Source organism: Canis lupus, chromosome 4, assembly GCF_003254725.2.
Source record: "Canis lupus dingo isolate Sandy chromosome 4, ASM325472v2, whole genome shotgun sequence".
Classification (NCBI taxonomy): domain Eukaryota; kingdom Metazoa; phylum Chordata; class Mammalia; order Carnivora; family Canidae; genus Canis; species Canis lupus.
In genome coordinates this window covers 22,259,152-22,283,647 of record NC_064246.1, presented here as the reverse complement: position 1 = coordinate 22,283,647, position 24,496 = coordinate 22,259,152, and the positions used below count along the sequence as shown (strand labels likewise).

The following is a 24,496-nucleotide window of genomic DNA, read 5'->3' as shown; positions in this document are numbered from 1 at the left end:
TGGGATGTTTATTGACTTCCTTTTGTCCGTCTTTAGTTTTCCCTGATTTGTTAAGAATTTCCATTTCAGGTTCTGGAAACATATCTGCTGGTTCTTCTAGAAGCTTCAAAAATAACTTTCTCATGCTCTCAGGCGAACTTGTTTAAAGCTGCTCGCTGCCTGAACACCGTAAAGAAAAAAACGTCTTTGTGTTTGGCTATATAAACATCATATCTATGAAAAAATACCTCTCCAAAATAAAAACCAATTACAAATACATTTGCCACAAATATGACACAAAACTAATTTTTCTATCATACAAGCAGCTTTTAAAAATCAATAAAAAGGAGTAGAAAATGAATAGAGGATATGAATAAACATTCTATAGAAACAAGAAATACCAAAGGCCAATAAACATATGAAAATATGCTTAATCTAACACAACGCAAAGGGACAAGGCTAAATCTGTACATCAGATTAGCAAAAATCAACATTTGATAAAACCTAGTGCCAGCAAGGACACGGAGAAATGGGCCCGTACATATATGGTTAATCAGTGCATAAATCACTGCAATCTATTTAAAGGGCAGTTTGATAATACCTATCAAAAATTTAAATGCCTGTGGTTTCGTCTTTAGGGATTTGATCACATATCTCAAACACATAGGTACTAGGATATTTATTGCAAGATCGTAAAAGCAATAGAAACAAAGGTTTGCCACTAGGCAGCTGGTCACATGGACACAGCCAGAAAATGAACTGTTCAGCCATCAGACAGGATGAAGTAGACCCTCCTGGGCTGATTGGGAAAGAGCTTTGACACAGTAAATGAATGAAAGGTGCAGAGCTGTCTGGATGCATGATTCTATTTGTGTAAAAATGTGTAAATACACACACACACTCATATATATGTATACACACACACATATAGAAATATATATATATATATTTATTTATGGAAGTATCTTGAAGGATATGTAAGAGACTACAAATATCTCTGGAGAGTACAACGGGGGCTTGGAGAAGGGAAGAGAAATTTTACCTTTGTATTATATCTCTGTATATGATTATAATTTCTTTACTGATACCAAGTGCATGCATTTGTTTTATAGTTTTTAAAAATTGCTGCTTTGTCTCTGGCTGTCCCTACCATTCAGGTGTTCACCAAGACCACGTGTGGCAAGCTCCCGGCCATTGTCTTTGACGGAGAAGAACCCCAGACAGGACTCAAGGTTCCTTCTTTCTCTGTCCTAGTTGAACTCGGCACCACCCAGACCTTCTAGTGACTCTGGGCTCTGAATGTGGTCGAAAGTCCTATTGTCGCCTCCATTCGTTTTTCTATTGTTTCGGTGAATTTTTTTCTCTTCAATCTCTCCTCATTCTGGGCACGATCCTCCAAACTCTAGGGTCACTTCAAAGTTTTTGTTTCTCGATGTTAGCTATATCTCTCCTTCCATCCTCTCCCTGGGTCTCTGGTAAAACTTAATTGATATTTTAGAAGTCTCTCCATTTCTTGTTTGATATCAACTGTTTTTCCTGGGTTGGAATCAGGGCACGGGATGTGGGACCATATCCATCTTTGCTCAGGAAGTTTTCATCTCTGCCCTCTTGAAGTGCAGGATATCTTTATTCAGCACAAACCCATCAGGCGCCAGGGTACTAGGGAGCCACAGTGGGGATTAGAGGAAAGCCAGCCCTCAAAGGACTTCACCAGAAGCAGAGTGTATGCTGATGAATTATAATGTAGATTATTTAAAATTTCATTGTCCACGGTAATGCTCCAACACACCCTTGACTTTCCTTGCAGACATTGAAATCTCCTGTGGGGAGGCAAGGAAAATGGATCATCTGGCCTGCTTCCCCCCATCCCACTCTTCATCTGATTGTAATGCTGTAGAGATAGTTTGAAAGGAAAGGGTGTTCCCATTCTGGTGCTTGGGCAAACTCAGGGCACAAGAAGAGGGTAATTGGTAGGGACATGATTGTTCTTTTTTGGTTGGGGGTTAGAAAACAGAGTGATTCAAAGCTCTCTGAGCTTGGGAGAAAGTGTGTGTGCATGCCTGTGTGTGCGCGTGTGTGTCTGTGTCCCCACATGTGGGGAACCTGAGTGTGAGAACGAAGGAAAGTGTGCATGCTCTCATGAAGCAGCGGGTAGAGAGGGTGATGTAGGAATGTGGGGAGAGTCCAAGGTCCCTTCCCCCACCAGCTTCAAAATTGCAGTAATCGCAGATTAAGTGCTGCTGACCCCAGGAGACAAGCAGCTCTGTTTCCAAGGGAACCACATGGCTCAATCAAGGCCCCTGAAAGGGAGGGAAAGCCGAGATGAAGCAGCCCTTCCACCCCTCAGAGCAGCACTCTGAGCAGCAGAGCCCTGAGCACTGCTACATCTGGCCTGCGGAGGGACCCTGGGCAGGTCATTTCCTTCCAGGCTGAATTTTCACTGGCAAGGATGCCAGGAGCGGCTACAGTCCCTCAGCAGACCCCTGGTCCTCGGAGGAGTCGGGCTGGTGGCTAGGGAACTTGGTTGGCTATCTCCCCCTACGCCCTGCCCAGGTCTCTGAACGACCTGGGGATCCTACCTTTGCCTCTCTGGGTGTTGCTTCCCCATTGGTACAATGAAAGCACTGGACAAAGAGTCTCTAAGGAACCCCGTGGTTCTATGCCTTCCTCCTGAAAGAACTCCCCTCTCCTGTCACATTGAGACCCCCTACCTCCAACCCCGCCCCCCCGGCCCAAGGTGTGAGCAGAATGAAGGACACAAGCCAGCCATTCTGCTTGCCAACCTGCCCCTAATCACTCCCACTGGGCCATCCTCATAATGACCAAGGCTTCTCCATCTTTGGGGAGTACGGAGTCCAAAAGGCCAACTGTTTTTCTCAGCAGCTTGAAGCAGGAACAAAGATGGGAATTGAAATGTCAGGAGGAGCTCTGAGCTGAGGAGAAGGCGAGAAGGGCTCCCTCACCCCACAGCCCTTTCAGTAGGGCCACTGGCAAGTCAAGAGGAGTACCCACCCTCTGTCCAGGGAAGCGTGTCCGTGGATCTGTCCAACCTGCACAGAACCCCACACGAGGCAATTCAGAATCCGATGGTCTGATCAGGGAGGCACAGCTGTGCCACGGGATGGGAAGAGCCTGTGGAGTCAGGCTGGTTTCTTTTTCCTGCTCTTTTGCTTCCTGGTGGTGTGACTAGGGGCAGGTCCCTGAGCCCCAGACTCCTCAACTGTAGAACAATGATAAGAAAGCCCGCTGCACAGGGTGGCTGTGAAGATGAGAGGAGATAGTAAGTAAGTCCCTAGAAGAATGCCTGATGCATGGTAAGTACTTACCAAATGGCATACTTTGTATTAAAAAGTGTTTTTATAGATCATCCAGGTCAACAGTTCTCAATTGTGGTTGCACATTACAATGACTAAAGGAGCTTTTAAAAAAATGCCCAGGCCTGCCCCCAGGGCACCCAGGGATGGGATCCATCCTTCAATATTTAAAACGTTCCCCCAGGGACTTCTGTTTCTAGCCTAAGGGAATAATAGGAACTGAATTTACCTCTCCATCTTAAACAACTAGAAATCTGGACAAAATGCAGGATATGATGGTTTTCAGACCTTGAACAACAGGCATGACAGGACTATAATTGCTTAGAGAGAGGAAACAAAGAAGGTGAGCCTGACAATTTCATCAACTTACTATTCCACGTTAAGGAAACAGGAATTGAAGTTCAGAGAGACCAAGGTGGCTAGAATTTGTGGGGCAGAGTACTCGAGGGGTGAGGCCTGCAAAGAAAGCTGTCAGGCATGGCAAGGGCTCCTTGGGTCTTTGGCTAAGAACTCATCTGAGCCCCTGTGACAGAAAGTTACCAGGAAAGGAATCACTAGAATGGAATGGACCAAACAATTTCCAGAGCTGAGACGGGGCTGGGAATTGTTCTCCCCTTCCCCCGCCATCCAGAGTGGGAAATCCTTATAATACAGAAGACATCAGCTCGAGTACCCAGAAAGGTATCCCCTTAGTTGTAGGGCTAAATTAACACTAGAATAAAGGGTGCTCTGGAATTACCCTAAAGGAGATAAAATAGCCCTTGAAAGGATTCCACCATTTTCAAGTAGCTTACTTGTGTTCTAGAATATAATTTAGGAATACTTATGGGAATACCTAAGTATCCAGCCCCCAGCAAGGTTCCATTAACAATGTCTGGCATCCAACCAAAAATTACCAGGTGCGTTAGTTTTCTATTGCTGCCATAACAAAATTACCACAAACATCGTGACTTCAAATAGCAGTCACTTATTTTCTCATGCCATCTGGGGATCAGAAGTGGGTACTCTGCTGATGGTCTCACATGACTGAGATAAAAATGTCAGTTTGCTTAGTTCTCTGGAGCTTGGGAATATCTTCCCAGCTTAACCTGAGTTCTAGTGGTTGTAGGACTGAGGTCCCTGCTTCATGTCAGCTAGGGGCTGCCCTCAGCTCCTTGAGGCTTCGCACACTTCGTCTTCTGAGGCCCTCTCTGTCTTCAAACCAGCAATGGTGCATTAAGTTCTACTCGTGCTCCGAATCTCCCTGACTTCCGCTTCTGCTTCTGCTTTTGAGGACTCATGGGATGTTGAGCTCACTCAGATAACCCAGTATAATCTTCCTATTTTAAGGTCAGGCAATTAGTAAGCTTAATTACATCTGCAAAGCACCTTTTCCCATATAAGTTAATATATCCACAGCTCCTTGGAGTAGAGCATGGAATCTTTTTGGAGGCCATAATTCTGCCAGATATTAAATAAAGCAAGGAAATATGATCCATCCCAGGTGAAAAAACCAAACGTTAGAAATAGACCAGAAATGAGAGAACAAATTAGTGGAAAAGGATATTAAAATAGCTATTGTGAATATGTTGCATAACCTTTAAGAAGACAGAGGAAAACATGGCTATGAAGAGAGAAATAGAGGTGCCTGGGTGGCATAGTCAATTAAGCGTCAGACTCTTGGTTTTGGCTCAGGTTGTGATCTCAGGGTAGCGAGATTGAGCCCCACATCAGGCTCTGTGCTCACCATGGAGTATGCTTGGGTTTCTCTCTCCCTCTCCCTCTGCTCCTCCCCCCACTCTTGCACTCGTGCACTCTCTAGAATAGGTAAATCTTTTTTAAAAAAGAAATTATATATATCTCCAAGTGGAAGTTATAGAAATGAAAATTCAATATCTGAAATTTCACTGTATTTTTAATATTTGAAATAATACTAGATGTGATTAACCACAGAGTAGATGCTACTAAAGAAAGATGGTATGGAAGACATAGCAATAAAACAATACAAAATGAAGCACCCAGGGAGGAAAAAAAGTAGAAAAAATACAAATGCCGTGGAATATTTTTAAAACAAATAATGGCCAGAAACTTTCCAAAGTTGATGAAAACTATATACCCCCAGAATCATGAAGCTTAAGATTTGAACCCACATTCAAATCTGCTATAAACATTTATGTATAAGTCTTTGTATGGACATAAGCAATGTCTTGGGTAAATACTCAATAGTGGAATGGCTGGGATATATTTTCTCCAAGACTGTACTTTGTATATTCATCCTCTTAAGAGTATTTTTTTGAAGAATGACCATTTCAAATTCTAATGAAGTTCAATATATCAGTTTGTTTTTTTATGGGTCATGCTTTTGGTGTCATGTCTAGTAAATCTTTGCCTAACTGAAGTATGTGTTTAACTGTCAAAAGTCTGCCAAAGTCTTTTCCAAATGGTTGTACATTTTACATTACCACCCACAATGTATGAGCATCCCACTTCCTCCAAATCCTCATCAACAATTGATATAGTCAGTCTTACACTTTGGACATTCTAGTAAACATGTAGCAGTACTTAGTTGTAGTTTTAATTTGCATTTCCCTAAAGACAAATGATTTTGAACATTTTTTTCATGTGCTTATCTCCTATCCATACATCTTCTTAAATGAAATAGCTATTTCACAAATATTTTTTCCAAATTAAACATTGTATTGTTTGTTTTCATATTATTGAATTTCAAGATCTCTTTAACTCTTCTGGATACAAATTCTTTATTAGATAAATGCTTTGGAAAGATTTTCTCCAAGTCTGTGTCTTGTCTATTCATTCTCTTAAGAGTATTTTTTATATGTATATTTTTTTTATTGGAGTTCGATTTGCCAACATATAGTATAACACCCAATGCTCATCCCGTCAAGTGCCCCACTCAGTGCCCGTCACCCAGTCACCCCATCCCCGTGTCCACCTCCCCTTCCACTACCCCTTGTTCGTTTCCCAGAGTTAGGAGTCTCTCATGTTTTGTCACCCTCTCTGATTTTTCCCACTCATTTTCTCTCCTTTCCCCTATAATCCCTTTCACTATTTCTTATATTCCCCATATGAGTGAAACTATGTGATGATTGTCCTTCTCCAACTGACTTACTTCACTCAGCATAATACCCTCCAGTTCCATCCACGTTGAAGCAAATGGTGAGTATTCGTCATTTCTAATGGCTGAGTAATGGTTTTTCTCAGTGGTTTGTGTGTGTGTGTGTGTGTGTGTGCGTCAAATGTGCCATCTCTATTTTATTCCTTTTTTTCCTTTTTCACAGACAAATAAAGGTCTAGAAATAAAAATAAAATAAAAATAGAAATTTGAATTTGCAATTTTCATTCCCAGTATGCAGACATGTAATAGATTTTTTTATATCCTGTCACCATGTTATTTATTAATTCTAGTGTCTTTTAAAAAAATCTTTTAGGATTTTCTACCTAGACATGATCGTCTGTAAAGAAGATGATCTTTACAATCTATATGCCTTTCTTCTCCCTTGCTTGCTTGCACTGGCTAGGACTTTCATTACAATGTTCAATAATAGTGGCAAGACTAAAAATTCTTGCCTTGTTTCCAGTATTAGGGGAGAAACATTAAATTTTTGACCATTAAATTAGATGTTAGTTTTCAGCTTTTTATAGATGACTTTTCAGGTTGAAGAAGTTCCCATTTATTCCTAGTGTGCTGAGAGTCTTCTTTTTGAAATCATGAATAAGTATTCAATTTTCAAAAATACTTTTTCTATATCAATTAAGATTTTATAATTTTTCTTTTTTAGTCTATCAAGCTGGTGAAATACATTGATTTTTGAGTATTAAGAGGACCTTACATTTGGGGGATAAACTCTACTAGTCATGGTGTACTACCTTTCCCATATGTTGCTAGATTCATTTCAATAATATTTTGTTAAGGTATTTTTATTTTGATTGACGTGGGGGTATTGGACTATAGGTTACATTTATTCTAATGTCTCTGATTTTGATATCAGGATAATGCTTGCCTCATAAAAAGAATTGATAAGTATTCCCCCTTTATTTTGTGGAAGGGTTTCCATAGAATTGACATTATCTTGTCCATAAATGCCTTGTAGAATTTACCAGTGAATCCATCTAGGCCTGGAGTTAATTTCTTTTTAAATATCTGCTCTCATTTATTTGTTACTCTTAGAAAATCTCATTTTGGGGGGGCACCTGGGTGGTGCAGTTGCTTAAGCATCTGCCTTTGGCTCAGGTTGTGATCCCAGAATCCTGGGATTGAGCCCCGCATCAGGCTTCCTACTCAGTGGGGAGTCTGCTTCTCCCTCTCCTTCTGCCCCTCCCCCTGCTTTTGTTCTCTCTCACTCACTTTCTCTCTCTCTGTCAAATAAATAAATAAAATCTTAAAAAAAAAAAAGAAAATCTCATTTTTCCATTTCTTTCATAGATATAAGGTGACCAGGATATCAATTTCTTCTTGAGTGAACTTTAGTGATTTGTGTCTTTGAAGGAATTTATCTATTTCATCTAAGTTGTTGAATTTATAGTCATACAGTTGTTTTAAAAATAGCATTCCTTAGGGTGCCTGGGAGGCTCAGTCAGTTAAGCATCTGCCTTCAGCTCCAGTCGTGATCCCAGCATCCTGGGACTGGGCCTTGTGTCAGGCTCCCTGCTCGGCGTGGAGACTACTACTTCTCTTTCTCCCTCTGCCACTCCCTGCTTGTGCTCTCTTGCTCTCTCTTAAATAAATAAATAAAATCTTTAAAAATAGCATACTTTACTATCCTTTTTATGTCATATAATTTGTAGTGATATCACCTCTCAAGTTATTGATATTGGTCATTTATGTATTATCTATTTTTTTTTCCGATTAGTCTTGCTAGAATCTAGCAATTTCATCGATCCAAAAGAACAACTTTGGGTTTCATCAAATTTTTCTATTCTTTTTCCGTTTTTGTTTGTTTGTTTCATTAATTTACACTTTGATCTTTATTATTTTCTTTTTTCTGCCTACTTTGGGGTTTACTTGCTCTTCTTTTTCTAGTTTTGAATTCATTAACTTGAGAACTTTATCCTTTTCCAACACGGGCATTTATTGTTATATATTTCCCAAGTACTGCTTTAGTAGCATCCCACAAATTCTGATATACTATCAAATACTGTTGAACATGCTGTCATGTCAAAAATACTGTCCCTTTTTTAAAATTAGACTTTATTTTTACAGAAAAATTGAGAAGATAGTACAGAGAGGGTTTTCTTTTTGCTCTGAAATTTTCTTTGTCTGATATTAAAATAGCCACTCTAGCTTTCTCTTGTTTCATGTTAGCATGTTGTATCTTTTCCCATCCTTTTACTTTTGATCTAATTATGTCTTTATAGTTAAGGTGCATTTCTTATAGGCAGCATATAACTGGATTTTGCTTTTTCATTCAAATTGATGATTTCTGCCATTTAATTAGGGTGTTTAGACCATTTTGCACGTGTGCAAACATCTTCATTTTGCTTTCCTTTTTAAAAGGTATTTTCACTGGGCACAGAATTCTAAGTTGATAATTTTTTCCAGCAATTTAAAAGTTGTATTCCAGTGCCTTTTTGCTTTCAGTATTCTGGTGATAGATCTACAATATTATCTTTGTCTTTTTTCCTCTGTATTTAAAGTGTTTTTTTTTCCTTTTGGCTATTTTTAAGATGTCTTCTTTATCATCAGTTTTGAGCAATTTGATTAAAATATATCTTGTTTTTTTGTTTTCTTTATGTTCTTGGAATTCATTAGGTTTCTTGGATTTGTGGCTCAATATTTTTCATCACATTTGATTTTTCTTTTTTTTTTGGCTATTATATCTTCAGATATATTTTCTGTTCCCTCCACTCCTATTTCTCCTCTTCTTTGTGGTTTCCAGTTACTTATATATTAGGCTGCCTGAAGTTCCACAGTTCAATAATACTCTTGCTATTTTTTATAGTTTTCATTTTGGATGGTTTCTATTGCTATGCTTTCAAATTCACTATTATTTCTTCTACTGTGCCTAACCTGTCGTTAATCTCATCTCAGACACTGACATTTTTCATCTCAGATACTGTAGTCTTAATTTCTTCATATTCCATTTTTAACAAACTATGATTCCTAGATCTACTTAACTTTTTTGAATATATGGGATATGGTTATAATATATAATATATATAATATATATATTTTATATATATATTTTTTTTTTAATGTCCTTGTCTGCTAATCGTAACATCTGTTGTCAATTCTAGGTCTGTTTCAGTTAGTTGATTACTCTCTTCAATATGGATTGTGTTTTTCTGCTTTTGTATGTGCTTAGTAATTTTTTTTTCTACCTAGCGATGTTTGATGGTGGTCCCAGACATTATGAATTTTAAGTTAAGTGTTAAGTCCTGGATATTTTTATATTCCAATAATGTTATTTTTTTCTGAGACTATGCAGCTAAAATACTTGGAAAGAGTTTGATCCTTTTGAATCTTTCTTTTATGATTTGGTAGGCAGATCTGAAGTCACATTCCAATGAGAGCTAATTATTATTCCCTTTTACTAAGGTAAAAGCTTCCTGAGTATTCTACTCATGAATTATCAGTTTTTCCAGTCTGGCACCTGGGAAGAGGCACTAACTCTGGCTCTGTGTGACTTTGGGCACTATTCTCTAATCTTTTCATATTGTGAAATATGCATGCATACATATACTGCTCAGGACTCTCGGAACATGTAAGGGGCCACCTCTGCATATCTCAGGGTTCTCTCTCTGTGCAATATTTTATTCTCTTTACTATTCTGACTTGAGAATTCTAGCTGCCTTCATCTCACTGGATGCTTGTCTTTGTCTCCTCCATTCAAAGAATCCACTAGGCTCCACCTGGATTCTCCCTTCCTGTACCAAGACCTGAAAACTCTTTCAAGGAAATAAGCCACAGCAATTGCAGGGTTGGCTTGGTTCATTTCATTTCTCAGAGATTATTCTCCTTTATTGCTTGATGTCTGGTGTCTTTAAAAGTGCTGTTTCTTCATCATAAAAACCATAATCACCCACACATTTAAATGATCATAGCCCCCACTCCTCATCCCCTGGTAACCACTAGTATGCTTTCTGTATTTGTAGATTTGCCAATTCTGGATATATCATATAAAGGAATCATTCAATTATATAACCTTTAGCATCTGGCTTTTTTCTTAGAATAATTTTTTTTTAATTTTTACTTTCTTAATTCCAATATAATTAACATACATTATTATATTAGTTTTGGGTACCTATGATAAAGTATTGAAACTAGAGAATTGGTCGTTATATGACATTGTGCACACTCTAAATGCCACTAAACTGTACACTTTATAATGGCTAATTCTGTGATATGTGAATTTTACCTCAGTAAAAAATAAATACACTAATGCTAATAAATAAATAGAAGTATTGCTTCTCATATTGGGTCTGTTTTTTTAAAAAAATTGTGTTGAATGGGAGGGTAAATGTGGTCACTGTTACTCTTTTCATAGGCCTATAATTGACTATTTCAAGATAAAATAATAATAGTGCATTTAAGGTTTAAAACCTATGTAGAAATTTGATGCCTAGTTGGCTCAGTTGGTTAAGCATCTGACTCAATTTTGTCTCGAATCATGAGCTCAGGGTAGTGAGATCAACCCCCACATGGGATTCCACACTGGGCATGGAGCTTGCTTAAGATTATTTCTCTCCCTCTCTACCTCCTCTCTTACTCTTATAAAAATAAAATAAAACCTATGTAGAAGTAACATGTATGGTGACAATCTACAAAAATGGAAGAAGAGAAATGGAAGTATATATTGTAAGGTTTTTACAGTATCTATGAAGTGGTATAATATTACTTAAGGGTAGACTGTGTTAAATTTAACATGTATAATGCAGACTCTAGAGCAACAAAGAAAAAAATAAAATAAAAAACACCCCAAGTCTAATTAAAGCGAATGAAAACAACAAAGAACCATAAGATAAATGAGAAACAAATAGCAGGATGGCAAGTATAAACCAGCAATATATATAATTACATTGAACATAAAATGATTTAAACATTCCAGTTAGAAGGCAGAACTTTTAAAATAGGGTAAAAAGGCAAAACACAACTATACATCATCTATAAAAAGCCTATTCTATATATGAAGACACAGGTTAAAACTAAAAAGATGAACAAATATATACAACTGAAACCTTAATCCAAAGAAATCTAGTATGATTAAATTACACAAAGTAACCTTCAGAATAAGGAATATTACCAGGGATGGAGAAAGACATTTCATCATGATAAATAGGTCAATTAATCAAAAGGTCATTATAATCCTAAATACGTACACACTGAGCATAGAGGTCAAAATGTATGAAACAAAAACTTACAGAACTAAAAAAGGAGATAGACAAATTTACAGTCATAGTTGGAAATTTCAACATCCCTCTCTCAGTAATTGACAGAACAAGTACACACAAAAAAATCAGTAAGAATAGAAAAGAAGTTAACAACACTATCAATCAACTTGACCTAATTGACATTTATGGAACACTCCACTCAACAGCAGCAGGATGTATATTCTTCTCAAGTGCTCATGGAACACTTACCAAGAAGCAGCATATTCTGGATCATAAAACGGAATCAAGAAGATTGGACTCAAACAGAGCATGTTCTTTGAACACAACAGAAATAAATTTGAAATCAACAACAGAAAGATATCCGGAAAAGTTCCCAATATGTGGTAATTACATAAAATATCTTTAAATAAGCGATGGACCATATAAGAAATCACAAGGGAAATCAGAAGATATTTTGCATTGGTTGAAAATGAAAACAATATATTTTAAGATGCATAGGGCGCATCTCAAGCAGTGCTTAGAGGGAAATTTATAGCATTAAATGGTTGTATTGGAATAGGAAGAAAGGTCTTAAATCAATATATTACGTTTTATTTCAAGAAACTAGAAAAAGAGAACATTAAAAGCTACCAAGAGAAAAGAAATAGTAAAGACAATAGAAATTTTTAAAAGTAGAAAGATGGTGGGGTGCCTGTGTGGCTCAGCCAGTTAAACATCTGCCTTTGGCTCAGGTTATGATCCCAGGGTCTTAGGATTGAGCCCCGCATTGGGTTCCCTGCTCAGCTGGGAGTCTACTTCTTTCTCTCCATCTGTCACTCCCCTTGCTTGTGCTCTCTTACTCTTCTCTCTCTCTCAAATAAAATCTTTATTTTAAAAAAGGTAGAAAGATGGTGATGTATGAGTGAAAGAGAGTTCTAAAGCTGGTTCTTTAAAAAAAAAATATATATATATATATATATATATAAAGACAAATACTATCATGGAAAAAAAAGAGGAGCAGTTAAAAGAAGAAGCAAATTATCAAAATACAGAACAAAAGGGAGACCATCAGAGATACTATAGATATTGAGAGGGTAATATGAGAATATTATAGACAAACTCTGGCCAATAAATTTGACAACCTAGATAAAATAGAGAAAATGCTTGAAATGTACAAACTACCAAAGCTCACTTCAGAAGAAATAAAAATTCTGGATAGCCTTTTACCTATTTTTAAGTTGAGATATAATTTATATAACATAAAATTTAATGTAACACAAAATTCACTATCTTAAAGTATATGATTCAGTGGTTATTAGCATATTCACAAGGTTGTGTCACTATCACCTCTATCCAATTTCTGAACATTTCATCACCCTAAAAAGAAACCCTGTGCCCACTAGTAATCACTCCTTATTTCCTCCTTTCCCCACTCCCTGACACTACTTATCTACTTTTCATCTCTATGGAGTTGCCTATACTGAACACTCCATATAAGTGGAACTGTACAATATATAACTTTTGTGTCTGGTTTCTTTCACTTAGCACAAGTTTTCAGGATTCATCCAAGTTTTACAATGTATCAATACTTTATTCCTTTTCATGGCTAAAAAAATTCCCTTGTATAGACATACTACATTTTGTTAATAGACATTTAGATTGTTTCCACTTTTTGGCCATTGTGAATAATGTTTCTATGAAAATTCCTTTATAAGTTTTTGTGTGAATGTATATTTTTATGTCTCTTAGTTATATACCTAAAAGTGGAATTCAAATGGCAACCCATTTTTAACTTTTTGAGGAACTGCCAAACTATTTCAATGGAGGCTGTACCATTTTAAACATCCCCACCCACAATGTACCAGGCTTCCAATTTATCTACATCTTTACCAAGGTATGTTTTTCTTTTTTTAAAAAAATAGCCATGCTAGTGAGTGTGATATGGTATCTCATTGTGGTTTAGATCTGCATTTCTCTAATTACTAATAATGTTGAGTATATTTTCACATGCTTATTGACCACATGTATGTCTTTAGAGTGATGTCTATTCAAATCCTTTGATTATTTTAAAAATTAGATCTTTTTTTTCTATCATTGAGTAGTAATAGTTCTTTATATTTCCCCAATTATAGGCCCTTGTCAGATATATAAATACATCCTTCCATTCTATGGATTATTTTTTCACCTTCTTGATAGTGTCTTCTGATGCACAAAAGTTTCTCATTCTGAGGAAGTTCAATTTATTTTATCTTTGGTTGTTTGTACGTTTGGAGTCATATTTAAGAAACTATTGCCTAAACTAAGAGCAAGAAAATTCACAACTATGTTTCCTTCAAAAAGTGTTAGAGTTTTAGCTCTCACATTTAGGTCTTTGATGCATTTTGGATTAATTTTTGCTTATGGCACAAGACGGGGTACATTCATTATTTTGCATGTGGATATCTGGGTGTCCCAGTACCATTTAAAAAGGCTATTCTTTCCCCACTGAATGATATTTACACCATTGTTGGAAATCAACTGGCCATAGATGTATGGGCTTATTTCTGAACTCTCCATTACATTTCACTGATCTATATGTCTAGCCTTATGCCAGTACTACACTGTCTTGATGGTAGCTTCATAGTAAGTTTTGAAATCAGGAAGTGTGAGTCCTCCAATTTTGTTCCTTTTTATCAACTTTGTCCTGATTATTCTGGGTCTCTTACATTTCTATAATAACTTTAGGATCAGCTTGTCTATCTCTGTAAATAAAAACCAAAACAGTTTCAGTTTAAATTTTGACAGAAATTGCGTTGAATCTGCAGATCAATTTTGGGAGTATTGCCATCCTAACAACAATCAAGTCTTCTGATTCATGAACGTGGGATGTCTTTCCATTAATTAGGTCTTCTTTAATTTCTTTCAATAATGTTTTGTCATTTTTGGTGAGCAAACAAGTATTGCATTTCTTTGGCTAGGCTTAGTCCTAAGTATTTTTTTATATATATTAATATTCATGGAATTGTTTTCCTAATTTCATTTTCTGGTTATTATTTGCTGTTATACAGAAATACAGTTGATTTGTGTATATGAGTCTTGTGTCTTTTGTCTTTGCTAAAGTCATTCACCAATTTTAATTGTTTGTGTGTGTGTGTCTGTGTGTGTGTGTGTTCTTTAGTGTTTTCTGTATATGCAATCATGTCATCTGTAAATAGAGATAGTTTTACATCTTCTTTTCCAATCTGGATGCCTTTTATTTCTTTATATGACCTAATTCCTCTGGCTAGAACCTCCAGTACAATGTTTAAAAAGAAGTGATAGAAGTGGACATTCTTGTCTTGTTCTGATTTTAGAGATTGTATCTGCTTTTTTAATTGATTCTATAGTTAAAAGCATTCCCTTAAAGAAAATTCCTGGGCTTCAGATGACTCAATTGATTAATTATATCAGACATTTAAGGACAAAATAGTTATTAGAACAAACCAGTTCTACAGAAAATCTTTCAGAAAATAGAAGAGGAGGGAACACTTCCCAATTCCTTTTATTATGTAAACATTACTCTAATACCAAAACCAAAGATATTGTAAGAAAGGAAAGTCACAGTCAGCCCAACATCCCATGTCAATAAAAAGCAAAATACCTTAAAAAAATATTAGTCAATTGAATCTACAATATCTGAAAAAATTTGTTGTATCATGACCAAGTGTAGTTTATCTCAAGAATGCAAGGCTGTCTTAACATTCAAAAATTAATGTATTTCACCAGTTTAAAAGAGTTAAAAAAACAACACATGATTACCTTAACAGATAGAGAAAAAAAATTTTGAGAAAATTTAATACTCATTCATGATTTAAAAACAAAACAAAAGAAATTCAGTACACTAGGAATATAAGGGAACTTCCACACCTAAGAAAGAGCATCTATGAAAAATCGACAGTTAACATGACACTTGATGGCAAAAGACTGAATGTTTATCCCTAATATTGGAAACAAGGTAAGAATTCCCACTCTCATCATTGCAGTGGAACAATGTAATAGAGGTCTTAGGCCAGTGAAACAGACAAGAAAAAGAAATTAGAAGGTTTATATATTAGAAAAAAATTAAACCTATATTTTTTTGCAAATAATATGACCATTGGCCTATATAGAAAATGCTAAGGGTTCAATTAAAAAAGGCTACTAGAATTGATTAGTGAGGTTAGCAAGGTAACAAGATTCAAGGTTCAATTTTAAAAGCCTGTATACTAAATGTGAATAGATGAAAATTCAAATAAAATGTCACTATGATAGCATGAAAAATATGAAATACTTTGAAGTCAATTTAATAAAATATGTGCTATTCCTGTACACTAAAAACTATAAAACACTGCTCAGAGAAATTAAAAATGATCTAAACAAAGGGAGAGACATACTATGTTCATGAATCAGGAGACTCAACAGTGTTAAAAGATTTGGTGCACTTGCTATCAAAATCCTATATGGGTATCTGGAGAAATTGATAAGCCCATTCGAAAATTTATATGGAAATACAAAGGATCTAGAATAGCCAAAACAATTTTGAAAAGCAAAACAAACTTGGAGACTTTACTGTACCAGATTACTTGGAAATCTTGCTATACTAGATTTCAGGACCTACTTACTATTAGATTATAACAATTAAGACAGCCTTGCATTGGCATAATTATAGGTATTTAGCTCAATGGAGTCCAGAAATAGACCCAAACATATATATTCAATCGATTTTTGATGAATGTGCTAGGGTAATCTAGTGGGGAGAGAATAATCTTCTCAACAGATGATACTGAAGCAATTAGATGTTCTTGGGCAAAAAATGAATCTCGATTTATATTACACACCACACAAAAGAAGTCACTCAAGATGGATCATAAGCCTGAAGACGTGTGAGCTAAAGCTCTAAACTTTTATGACAAAACACAGGAGAAAATCACTATGACCTTGGGTTTATTAGAAATTTAAATCTCTGATTAAAAAACAGCACAAACCATAAAATAAAAGTTAATAATGTGGACTTATTCCAAGTTTAAAAAAATCCTTTGTTCTTCAAAATTTAATGATAAAATAAAAAGGCATGCTATAGACTGGGAGAAAAATATGTATCCAGAATTTATAACAAACTCTTACAACTTCATAATAAAAAGTTAAATTATTCAATAAAACATGGGTAAAGATTTGAATAGATTCTTTAGCAAAGATAAAAGAATGGAAAATAAACACATGAAAAGATGCTTAGTGTCATTACTCATCAGAGAAATACAACTCACACCATAACGAGATACTTCTACGTACTCACTAGAATAGCTAAAATGATACAGTCTGCCAATATCCAATGTTGACAAGAATGTGGAACTAGAACTCTCATTCACTGCTGATGGGAATGTAAGATGGCACAGCTACTTTGGAGGAGCCGGTTTACAGTTACTTGTAAGCTAAACATACACCCAGCCTAACTAGCAACCCCACTCCAAGATATTTACCCAAGGAAAACATATTTATAGGAAGAATTTACTTGAATAGTCATAACAGTTTTGTTCATAGTGGTCAAATGGAAGCAACCCAGGTGTCCATCAACTGATAAATGGATAAACAAACTGTGGTATATCCATACAATGAAGTATTGGTCAGCAATACAAAAGACACAACAACATGGGATCCCTGGGTGCACAGTGGTTTGGCGCCTGCCTTTGGCCCAGGGTGCAATCCTGGAGACCCGGGATCGAATCCCACGTCAGGCTCCCTGCATGGAGCCTGCTTCTCCCTCTGCCTGTGTCTCTGCCTCTCTCTCTCTCAGTCTGTGACTATGATGAATAAATAAAAAAAAAAGACACAACAACATGGATAAATCTCAAATGCATTCTGGTGGGTTAAATCAGACCCACAAGAGTAATTTTGTATGATTTCACTGATAGGAAATGTCAGAAAGTTTAAAATTATAATGTCAGAAAGCTGAGCAATGGTTATCAGGGACCAGGGGTTGGAGGTGGATGTTTGACTGTAAGAGGTTATGAGGGAGTTTTTTTGAGGGATGGAAATGTTATATGTTGATTGTAGTGGTGGCTACATGACTGTATATATTTGCCAAGGTCCATCAAACTGTATACGTAAAATCGGTGAATCTTAGTATGTGTAAATCATATCTCAATAGAACCAATCAGCTACCTGGGTAATTCTGATATACAGCCAGGGTGGAGACCATTGGCTCAAGCTCACAACCTTATTTTATTGATGGGGATACACCAATGCCCAGGGAAGGAAAGCATTCTAGAGACACTGAGTCAATGTCTATGCGGTGAGTGGGTGGATGAGTAGAAAATGAACTGATGAATAATTTGACTGAGTGAGGTTATGGCAGATCAAATCCTAGAAATCGTGTCTTTTTGCACCCAGATCTTTCCCCCTTGCATCAGAATTAAGGAAAATTTGAGAATTGGGTCTTAATGGAGACAAGGAAAGTACAGGGGTCAGAGCAGTCTCAGAGACAACGTGTGAGGCTTTTCCACAAGACAGGTTGAGATCGGAAGCGATGGGCTCAGATATGGCAGGCTTAATTACCTCTGACCTTCCCTATCAAGCTTCAGGTCCCAAGACAGAATGCGTTTGAGATGGGGTAGATGGACTAGGATTGGTAAATTGGAATGGAGCCTGGATACTCAGAGTGGGATCCAAGGATCAGCAGCATGAGCATCACTTGGGAGCTTCTTAAAAGTGCGAATCTCAGGGCTCACCCGAGACCACTGAATTCGAGTCTAGTTTTTAAAATTTAAGAAGTACCAGTAGAGGACTTTGCAAAACTTTGGAGCCTGGGGGAGAGACCAGGGCCAGTGTTCTTGTCTGATTTTTCTCCAGAGGCAGCAAACTATACAGAGAAGAGTGCAGGACCAGGGGGAGGAGTAGGAATCAAGAACCAGTCACCTTGGGCAGGTCACTTCCTTTTCCTGAGCTTTAGTGTTCTTATCTATAGAACGAGCATATGGAGAATTCCTGCTCAGCATACCTGCCATATAGAAGAAAGGAAAAGGCAGGTGTGAAATCACCATGGAGGCTGTTGGCTGCTGGCACACTCGCCACACCGCCCTATCTCCCTCGGCCTGTGCTGTGTAATATGCTGGTTTCCATTCCTGGCACACACTGACCTTCTCAGCTCCCAGCTGAGGCCCAGACCCACAGTTGGAACTCAGTAATTTCTCAGGGCCTGATGGCAGTTTTACGGCCATCTGGTCTCCCTTTCATGTTGCTCTCCTTACTGGTTCCTGAAGGTGGATATGAGCAAGCAATACGCCCCATCCCAGGTATGCCTAGTGGAGGGGAAGGGTTACAAACAAGTATAGCCTGTGGGAGGCTGCTCAGGAGTGCATATTCCTGGGGCCTTACAGCCTCTGGCCCTGAACCTCCTGAGACTTCCGGTAGTGGGTTCCTGGGATAGCGGATCATTTTAATAGGAGACTGTTCTACTTGTACATGGCAATGGTTCCAGAGACAGGAGGAGGGTCCTTTCCATTCCAGCTTCCCTTGAAGAGGAGGACTCAGGTGTAAGGCAAAATTGCAGCAGCCCTGGGCTCTTGGAGCCTGAGTGCTGGCAGGCCCCTACCTGGCGCTGGCAGTCGGATCTCATTCCTGCTAAAGAATGGCTAGTCCAACAGCATACGGCCCACAACATGTTTAATCCTTGGCCCCTATGGTTCTGCCGCACGCCATGTGATTCCCCTGGCACACACAGTCACTGCCTGCATTCATCTTCCTCCCTCAATATACCAATGTTATCCCTTTGGAACATGTTGCTAATCCCTCCTGCCTATATTATCTCTCTTCCTGGCATCCATTCCTACTTCCACAGCATCAACTTAACTTGCCTTGCATTCATTGCGACTCCCTGGCACTAACTGCTATTTCTGGAGTGCCTGGGGACACCACAGGCATGAGCTGGCACTCATTCTGGCGTAGCGAAGAATTCTCCGGTCATGGGCATGCTCACACACTATGCACTGGATGAGGGCTAAAGCATCTTTTCTGGTTGTCATTCTATGTGTGAACTAGGAGGCATTGTCTCCCTGCCTTTTGCAAGGTCCTGCAGGAGCAACTGGGATTGATTTCATCTACTCGTACTGTTCTTAGCAGCAGGAATGTCTGTACTGCTCTCAGGCCTAACATAGTCAAAACAGAACTTTTGATCCTGCTCCCCATCTCAGTAAGTGGCAATGTTACCTACTCACTTACTTTCTTAAGCCAAAAATTAAGGTACCGATCTTGATCCTTCCCTTTCCTTCATTCCCCACATCCAAGCCTGCTCGTCCATCCCCCAATGACCTCCATGTTTCCAAATTCAGTGATCATTTTTCTATACAAGTCTGTGTTAGCTTCTTGTGGCTGCTGTAACAAATGACTACCATCTTGGTGGATTAAAATGCTAGAAATACATCCTCTCTCAGTTCTAGAGGCCAGTAGTCTGAAATCAATTTCTCTGGGCCCAAATCAATATGTCAGCAGGGCCATACCCTCTCTAGAGGCTCTAGGGGAGAGCTACTTCCTTGCCTCTTACAGTGTCTGGTGGTTGCTGGCGTTCCCTGGCTCGTGGCCGTGGCACCCCAATCTCAGCCTCCCTGGCCACGTTGCCTCCTCTTCTGTCTGTGTCAAGTCTCCCTCTGCTTCGCTCTTATGAGGATACGTGCATTTAGGTCCCACCTAAATAATCTAGGATAATCAACCCATCTCAAGATCCTGGATTCAGTCGCATCTGCAAAGTGCAATCCCCTCCTTTTTTTTTTTTTTTTTTCTTTCTTTTCAGTGTAAGGTAACATTCACAGGTTCCAGAGATTAGAGTGTGGACATATTTGGTGGTGGTGGTGGGGAGCATAACTTAGCCTGCCACCCCATCTTACTCAGTGGTTAACCACTGTCTTTGAAGCTGCTTATTCTCTTGGCTTCCATGTCATTTCCTCCTTCATTGGCCCCTCCTTTTCACTTGCCTTTGTAAGATTCTTTTAACAGGATTTCTACCATCCACTCAGTTTCTCAGGCTGAAAACACATGAGGCATTTTTGCTTGCACTTTCCCCCCATACCCTTCCACTGCCAGCCCATCAGACAGTCTCTAAACTGTAGCCCGGGTCTTCCAACCTCTCTTCTCCCCAGCTCACTTCTATTTGCAGGACCACCACCTTTGTGGTCCATGCCACCCTTCTCCGTCACCCAAAATAGATTCTGTGACCAAAGGAAGGTATCAGAAGCTCCAGCTGCCTGCTGACTATCCTCTCAGCCTCTCTCTGGTCCCAGCCACCATTGCAATGAACATTTCCAGGAAAGTTTCCCCTGAGAGTGTCTGAGCTCAAGTACGTGATGTGTGATTTCTTTGCTTACTACACTAGGGCTTCTCTGATGCCTAGTGTGAAACACCGGCAGAGATCTTCACTGCACAGGGCATGTGCAGCCTGGAAGCATGGCAGGGGAGCGTCAACACTGCTGGGCCCATAGGGAGATGGGAGTTGATGTAGAAATGCTTCTCTCTGTGGCCCATCATGTGGAAAATTCTGAGAAGTATTCCATGTCCTTCTGAGAAAGTTTCAATGAGATAAGCTCTGGTTTTATATGGCAGGGAACAACTCAGTAATGTATATTTGTATTGGCTTTTTCTCTTTACCTCTTTTGCTCTCCCTGGTCCTTCAGTGATACCTGGGATCACTTTCTAGAAAAACTGCCTGCCCATGAGTCTTTACCTCAGGTCCTGCTTTTGAGGGGAACCCAGGATAAACCAGTGAACTGGTTTACAGTCACAAATCTGACTGTGATTCCAGGGCCCTCCTTCCTTGCTCAAAACCTTTCAATAGCTCCTCAATGGTCTTGTGCTAATTGCAAAGTTCTTTCTGTGCCTGACAAGGGCCCAAAAAGTTTGGTCTCTACTTGACTCTCCAGTACCATTTTCCCCATCCACCTTTCCACTTCCCATCCCAGCCTCACTGGGCCACCTTTAAGTCTCCTCTCCTCTCTGAAATTTCTCTCTCCTCAAGACTTTTCAGGAGCTGGTCCTTCTTGGAGCTCTTTTTTCCCTGCTCCTCTTCTGACTCCAGCTTATTCCTCAGCTCTCAACTCAAGCATCATTTCCTCAAGGACCTCCCTTACCTACAAACCAGGTAACACCCCACCACCACCCCATGCATTCTTCTAGCATGACTTTGGATAACTTTCCTTATCAGAAATGTTACTTTGGCTTGAAGTTTTCCTTTTATTTGTGTTATTATATAACTAATGTCTGTCTCCCTCATTAGATGATAAGCGTCAGGGGGATAGAGACTGTTAATTTTTGCTCCTTAGTTATCCTCAAGGCCACACCTAGTGCAAGGCACACATCATAGGCATTCAATATTTGTTGAGGAAATGAATGAATAAATTAAAGTATAATTATTCCACAATGTTCAAGGTATATATAACACCACATTTCTGTATTCGTTTCAAACAAATTAAACCTGGCTTCAGCATTCTCCAACCAATATCAGTAACTTTCAAGACTCCTCCCAAGCTTCAGTCTGAACAAATGCCAAATGCCTCAGGCTTACAGAATCCTGCAACAGCAAGCCAGGCACTGTTGTTTGCTGGGTGGAGGAAGTCACCCCTCCCTGTTCCTTCTTGCTCAGCCTTGATTGTATAATCCATTCCAAGGGTCATGGCTCTAACAGAGTCCCTACTTCTCCCTGCCAGCTGGTCCCACAGGGACCGTCACCTGGCCATTCAGTGGCTAGTCCTCACTGCCCTCTAAACAGCCAGCCCACTGGGAGTCCTTTTCCTGGAAATGGGCTCAGGTCCATACACCCTTCCTTCCCAAGAACCCTGAAATGCTGTTCTCTTCAAAAGCTTCAGAGGCTCAGAAATACTCAGGTGTCAGGTTGCTTTGGCCTTCTCAGTTCCAACGCACACTCCCCTTTTCCTTCTTAAATGATCTGGTGATCCCAGGAGTCATATTCAAAACCTAGAATGGCAAAAGAACTTGCTTTCTGTTACTTGGGGTCGGGGGGCAGTTTGTGAGTGGTACAGCAATGCAGCAGTTAGTTTTTCCCTTCCTGCATGGTGGCAGAGTAAGCTTCCTGCTATCAAGGTTATCTTCTCCTAAGGATGGATAGAATAATATTAAAGCATCTACAGTATTGAATTCTTAATGACTCAATCTGCTACATTTGCATATAACTGTAGGTGGTTCACAGATATCTTCAAGCCCCATTGTGTCTCACGACTACATTTTTTGGCACCTTCCCTGGTGTGCTGCTGTCCGTGGTGCTGAAGTATCATCAGGCTCAAAGGTGAGATGGTCTCTCCTATCGTTTCACTTCTATGCAATCTTTCCCAAGACTCACACCTTTTATTATTTTCTTTCTTAAGTGAAAGATCTTTTAAAAACCTGTTGCAGCATAAATAGAATCAGGCCTCTCACTTCCTAAGGTATGTAGCTGATTCTTGTACTCTGGGCAATTCCATCTAAAATTTTCCTTCTGGGAAGTTAGGGGAGGGTTGAGGCCCCTGCCCCTTGTGCACCCTGTTCATGAGTATCACTAGATTTGAGAGAGATGCTGAGATGTGGATGGGGGAGGGAGTGTGAACTTGGTCAGTATGAAGCCTGGCTAATTTCATTCATTTTCTTTTGCTAGATGCTGAGTATAATCTGTCCCCTTGGTTGCCTTAACTAGAGGCCTCTGAGTCATCACCCCTTCCATCTGCCCTACCCCCACAGTCCGCTAGTTCATAAGGGTGTTCATTCACTCTTCCCCCATCCTACCACTGTGTCTTTGAGCAGACCCTTAGCTCTAAATCATAGCCACAGCTTCTCCTGGGTCTCCTGTCTCCACATCACACCTGCTAATCAACTCTCCACACAAGCCAGAAGGCTCCCCATTGTACTTAAAAGTCAAATCCAACTCTTTACCATGAACTCTTGCCAACCACGGTCCTTCCTTTCTGTGCTTGTCTGTGCTGTACCTCCTGCCTTACTCCCTTCACTCCTCTGTTTAGCAAACTCCACATTCTTCTACACCCAGCTCAAAAGGCTCTCTTCCCTGGAGCCTTTACTGACCAGTGCATCCCTGGGCCCCACACAGGTCTGCAACTCCCTACCCCAGCCATCCCCCTACAGATTCTCTGTCCTTCTCTCTCAGTTCTGGAGCAGGATTATGATAGTCTCATCTTTCTACCCTATTCACACTAGGTCCAACAATGATGGATGCTCAACAAGAATTTGCTGGAAGCATAGTTACTGGTAGATTATGTCTGTCTCATCAATTGAACCTGTCTCAGGGATCAACCTCTTCCATCTCTATCTATGAACCACATTGGAAACTCTTCCTTGCCTCACTCCCTTTCACATTAATTCATTTCTTCAAGAGCACATTGCAACTTGCACTCACCGCTCATCCTCTGGCTTTCAGAAGACTGAAACTTATGTTGATATCACCCCCTAACTCCTTTTGGTTTCTCTCTCTGAGTAAAAGCATTCCAATCCCTTTTGCTTTCTCATAGATTACCATATTTAAGAATTCAAATTTGTTAGAATATAGGAGTCTGTGGCCAGAGTGAGTGAGATACCCACTCAGTTCCCAAGGCCAGGAAGCTGGAAATAGTCTTGTCCTGGCCTATACTCTGATCCCCTCTCATCTCTCCTCCTGGCAGCCAGGAGCTAAGATCTCCCCAGCATGTGCCCAACCCTCAGCCTGCCTAAAATGCTCCATGAACCAAGCTCAGGATTAGCAAATATTTACCTAATGCATAGGGGAGAAGGAATGGAGTCAGATATGTTGGAAATGAGTCCTGATATGTTCCTATAGGTATATCTCATTCACTCAGGCCATAGAACTCTTGAGCCTGAAAGCACTTTTGCCCTAGGGCAGAGGAGGGATGTTGAAGGTCTACAGGAGTCATTGCTAA

The 24,496-nt window shown here is 39.2% G+C and overlaps 1 long non-coding RNA gene across 1 annotated transcript; it reads right to left on the bottom strand.

Moving 5' to 3' along the window:
- Positions 1-994: 994 nt before the first annotated feature.
- LOC112651853 (uncharacterized) lies at positions 995-24,496 on the bottom strand. The gene is made up of 3 exons (XR_003131109.3): positions 23,980-24,496; positions 2,992-3,238; positions 995-1,799 (listed from the first exon to the last, which is right to left on the bottom strand). It is a non-coding gene; the product is annotated as an uncharacterized LOC112651853 (long non-coding RNA).